This window comes from Mustela lutreola, chromosome 1 (assembly GCF_030435805.1).
Source record: "Mustela lutreola isolate mMusLut2 chromosome 1, mMusLut2.pri, whole genome shotgun sequence".
Taxonomy (NCBI): Eukaryota; Metazoa; Chordata; class Mammalia; order Carnivora; family Mustelidae; genus Mustela; species Mustela lutreola.
Window position 1 is genome coordinate 139,607,167 of NC_081290.1, and position 5,664 is coordinate 139,612,830.

General features: G+C 35.3%; 1 pseudogene; it reads right to left on the bottom strand.

The window, feature by feature from the left end:
- Positions 1 to 3,332: 3,332 nt before the first annotated feature.
- On the bottom strand, positions 3,333 to 4,830 carry LOC131819924 (dnaJ homolog subfamily A member 1-like; annotated as a pseudogene).
- Positions 4,831 to 5,664: the final 834 nt, after the last annotated feature.

Sequence of the window (5,664 nt, forward strand, 5' to 3'; positions counted from 1 at the left end):
TTTTTTTTTTTAATTAAAATGGCTTATTATCCCTTTAAATATTGCTGGATTTGATTTACAAAAATAAATTTTTAAACTAAGTCTGTACTTCTTTTTCTTTCTTTTTTTTTTTTTTTTATATTTTATTTGTTTGACAGAGAGAGAGAGACAGCCAGAGGGAACACAAGCAGGGGGAGTGTGAGAAGGAGAAGCAGGCTTCCCACAGACTGGGAGCCTGACATGGGGCTTGATCCCAGGACCCTGGGATTTTGACCAAAGCCAAAAGCAGATGCCTAACAACTGAGCCACCCAGGCACGCCCTTCTTTTTCTTTATAATTTTTATTGGTTTTGGTATCAGGATAATAGTGGCCTCATAAAAAGAAATGGCAAGTATGTCATCCTCTTCAATTTTTCTGAAATTGTCTATGAAGAATTAGTATTATTTCTTTATTATATGTTGATAGAATTATTCTGTTATGCAATATGGACCCGGAGTTTCCCTTGAAGATATGTTTTGTTGTTGTTGCTGCTGCTATTGTTGTTCTTGTTGTTGTTGTTTTGTTTCAGTTTAGGTCTTCAAATAATGACCTTGGGCTGAGATCAAGAGTCAGACACCTTTGGGCCTAATAACACATTATAGGTTAATAAAAAAATTTAAAAATTATAAAAAAAAAAGAGTCAGACACCTAGCCTACTGAGCCATCCAGGAACCTCTCTGGGCTCTCTATTCTGTTCCATTGATTTATGTGCCTATTTTTATGCTAATACAACACGATTTTGATTACTAGAGCTTTGTAGTGTACCTTGAAATCTGGGATTATGATACTTCCAGCTTTGTTCTTTCTTTAGATTGCTTTGTCTGTTTGGGTTTGGCTTTGTGTGTGTGTGTGTGTGTGTGTGTGATTCCATAAAAATTTTAGGATTATTTGCCCTAGTTAGTTGAAAAAAGAATTCATATTTTGATAAGGATTGCTTTGAATGTGTAAGTTGCTTTGGGTAATCTGAACATTTTAACAAAATTAATTCTTCAACCCAGGATAACGGTATATTTTTCCATTTCTTTGTGTCCTCTTCAATTTCTTTCATTAATGTTTTATAGTTGTTAAGGTATAAGTTTTTCACCTTCTTGGTTAAACTTATCCCAAGATATTTTATTCTTTTTGGTGTAATTGTAAATGAGATTGTCTTCTCAAATTCTCTTTCTGCTACTTTATTATTATTGTATAGAAATGAACACATTTCTGTATATTGGCTTTCCATTCTGTAATTTTACTGAATTCATTTATCAATTCTCATAGTTTTTGGTGGGTCTTCAGGGTTTTCTATATGTGGTATGTCTTCTGCAAATAGTAGCAGTTTTATTTCTTCCTTTCCAATCTAGATGCATTTATTTCTTTTTCTTGTCTAACTGCTGTGGCTAGGATTTCCAGTAGTATGTTGAATAAAAGTGGTGAGAGTGGACATCCTTAATCTTACCTGATCTTAGAGGAAAGGCTCTCAGTTTTTCACCATTGAGTATGATATTAGATGTGGGTTTATAATATATGACCTTTTTTTTTAAAAGATTTTATTTATTTATTTGACAGACAGAAACAAGTAGGCGGAGAAGCAGGCAGAGAGAGAGAGGAGGAAGCAGGCTCCCCGCTGAGCAGAGAGCCCCATGCGGGGCTCCATCCCAGGACCCTGGGATCATGACCTGAGCTGAAGGCAGAGGCTTTAACCCACTGAGCCACCCAGGCGCCCCTAATATATGACCTTTTTTATGTTGAGGTATGTTCCCTCTAAACCTATTTTGTTGAGAGTTTCTATCATGAATGGATGTTGAATTCTGTCAAATGCTTTTTTTGTCATCTATTCAGATGATAAGGTTTTTATCCTTTATTTTGTAATGTGATGTATCATGTTGATTGATTTGAAGATAAGGAGCCATTCTTCTATTCTTGGAATAAATCCCACTTGTTCATGGCAAATGATCCTTTGACTGTATTGTTGAATGCAGTTTGTTAATATTTTGTTGAAGATTTTTGCATCTATGTTTATCCAATATTAGCCTGTAATTTTTATTTTTTGTAGTGTCTTTTTCTGAATTCTGGCCTTGTAAAATATATTTGAAAGCTTTCCTTCCTCCTTTAATTTTTGTAATAGTTTGAGAATAATAGGTATTAATTCCTTTTTAAATGTTTAGTAGAATTCACCTGTGAAGCCATCTAGCCCTGGAGTTTTTTGTTTGTTGGGATTTATTTATTTTTTACTTATTTATTACCAAGTCAATAGTCCTATTAGGAATTAGCTATTCAGATTTTCTATTTCTTCCTGATTCACTTTTGGAAGATTTCTATATTTCTGTATTTCTATATACATCTATAAATATATATTTCTAGGAATTTATCCATTTCTTCTATGTTGTCCAATTTTTTGGCATATAATTTTTTGTGTTAGTCTCTTATCATTCTTTGTATTTCTGTGGTGTCACTTGTTATTTCTCCTCTTTGATTTCTGATCTTATCTATTTGAGTACTCTCTTTTTCCTGATGAGTTTAGCTACATGTTTATCAATTTTGTTTACCTTTTCAAAGAAATAGCCTTTGGTTTCATTGAACTTTCCTATTGTTTTCTCAGCTCTATTTCATTTATTTCCACTCTGATCTTCATTATTTCCTACTTTCTATTAACTTTGGGCTTTATTTTTCTTTTCTAGTTCCTTTGGGTATAATATTAGATTGTTTATTTGAGTTTTTTTCTTGTTTCTTAAAGTAGGTGTGTCTTGCTATAAAATTTCATCTTAGAACTGCTTTCACTTTATCTCAGAGATTTTGGAGCATTGTGTTTCATTTTCATTTGTCTGCTTGTATGTTTTCTTTTTTTTTTATTTCTTCATTGGCCCATTATTTGTTTAATAGCACGTTGTTTATGTTTTTTCAGTTTCTTCTTATAGCTGGTTTCTAGTTTCATACTGTTGTGGTCATAAAAGTTGGTTGATGTGATTTCAATCTTCTTAAATTTACTGAGACTTGTTTTGTGGCCTGACATGATCTATCCTGAAGAATGTATATGTGCACTTGAAAAGAATGTGCATTTTGCTGTTTTTGGATAGAATTTCTGTATATATTTAAGTCCGTTTGGTCAAAGCCACCGTTTCCTTACTGACTTTTTGTGGATGATCTATCCACTGATATATGCTGTGTTAAAATCCCCTACTATTATTCTTTGCTGTCAATTTCTCTATGTCTGTTAATATTCACTCTATGTATGTAGATGAGCCTATGTTGGGTGCATAGGTATTTGTAATTGTTATATTTTCTCATTGGATAGAACCCTTTATCATTATGTAATGTCCTTCATTGTCTCTTGTTTCAATCTGTTTTAAAGTCATACACTGAAGTCAATACATACAACTAGCATTTCAGTCTGAGCTGTTTCAGATACATAGAGCTGAAATTAATTACAAGGTATGGTCTAACAAATGGTAGGGGAGTTTTTTTTTAAGTAGTTTTTACAAATATAAACTTATCTTGTACACTGAAGTCATCATACATACAGGGCAAAGTCAGAGCTTTTATATTTGAGTTTATTCTTCATTTAACTTTAAAAACACTACTATAATTTAATATTAAAACAAGAACAATAGCAAGTAGTGAGATATGATTATAGTCCTTCACTCTTTCACTACTGCATATAAAATGCCAGCAGTGTTATTCACTGGCCCCATTGAGAGGTCTGACACTGAACACCACCCCTGGGATGATGTTCATCATCCTCATATGATTCCCCATGGTAATGGCACCATCTTTCCTGATTTGATCAAAGTCCACCAGTTCTACCTGGTCCATCAGTCTCTTCTACTTTCTTCCTCTTAGGTAGGAGTTTTTCCAGCAAAGAGAGATTATCGGGAGAGAGAAAGCCTTTCTCAGGAAAGATTACCTTAAATTTGATGATGAGGCAACCCTTCTCATATGGTGTACAATTTAGCCTTCATTTAGCACACACTTGATATCTCCATGCTTGACAATTTGACCTGGATGAGAGGTGATGACAGTGGTTCAGTTGTCAAGAGTAGATACTGGCTTTTGAAAATGACACAGGGCTTCAACCAGCTGTATATCCATACATATGAAAAGGTCTTCTCCTTGCTGTGTAAAAATAGCATCGTCCTTCTGATCTAAAACGATAATATCTCCTGGTTTCAGTCCTGGTTCTTGGTCTCCTTCAACATGGAATGTTATCTTTTGGCCATCTTTCATTCCTTTGTTAATATGAACGTCTAGAATCTTCTCTCAAACTATCTTCCTTTCATTGAAGCTTTTACATCTGTCTTTAGGACTGATCTGTTCCCCATGGCCCTGGCATTCCATGCACAGAGACTGAATTTGCTGAACCATTCCAGAGCCTATCTGATGAATTCTTATATGCATTCAAGTGCCTTGGCAATTGGGACATTTGACTGCTCCTTTCTTACCCCCTCGGCCTTCACATTTATCGCAAATCATGTTCTTTTGCAGAGCTAGTTTTTTTGTTGCACCATTATATAAATCTTCTAAGGTTTCTGAGAGGTGATGCACAACATTTTTACCTCTCCTTTCTCTCTGCATCCTTCCTCCTCTTCCAAAAAACCTATCAAAGATGTCCATGGGGAGCCAAAACCACCACCAACTCCACCTTCTTTAATTGCTTGTCTTTGCATCAGAGAGTACTTTGTAAGCTTGAGAAATCTATTTAAACTTTTCTCCTTCATTTGGATTCTTATCAGGGTAGTAATTCAAGGCCAGTTTCCTGTAGGCCTTTTTAAATTCTTCTTGGATCGCTTTGGGTTTGACCCCCAAAACATCACAGTAAAGTGTTTCTTACACCATTTTCTACAGCAAGCGAGAGGGCCAAGGCTGGTGTTAGGGAGCGGGAAAGAGCACGTTGCTGGGCACAGCTCAGGCAGCTGCCATTCCTCCGTGTCTCACTGAGCATTCTGTAACGTTCCTGTTTTCTTGTTATTCTTGTAGCTCTTTTCTATTCCTTTCTTTTCCTGCTCTCTCCCTTGTGATTGGTGACTTTCCTTAGGGTTATGCTTGGATTACTTTCTCTTCATTTTTTGTGAATCTATTACAGGTTTGGGGGTTACAGTTGGCATGAGGTTCATATATAAAATATTAAATATAGAGTAGTTTATATTAAGTTGATGACTGCTTAAGATTGAATACATTATAAAAGCACTATATTTTTACTCCTCTTCCATGTTTTATGTATATGTCGTATTTTACATTTTTTATTTTGTAAGTCCCTTAATTGATTTTTCAGATATAATTAATTTTACTACTTTCGTCTTTTAACCCTCATACTAGTTTTATAAGTTATTGATATATTACCTGTATTGTATGTTCACTTTTACTTGTGAAATTTTTTCAAAAGTGAACAGTGCAGATACAGTCGGTACAATAATTTACAAGATGAGAGTCCCAGAAGGAAAGGAGAGAGTAAAAGGGGCAGAAAAAAAAGAATGGCCAAGGGGCGCCTGGGTGGCTCAGTGGGTTAAGCCGCTGCCTTCGGCTCAGGTCATGATCTCAGGGCCCTGGGATCGAGTTCCGCGTCGGGCTCTTTGCTCAGCAGGGAGCCTGCTTCCTCCTCTCTCTCTCTGCCTGCCTCTCTGTCTACTTGTGATCTCTCTCTGTCAAATAAATAAATAAAATCTTTAAAAA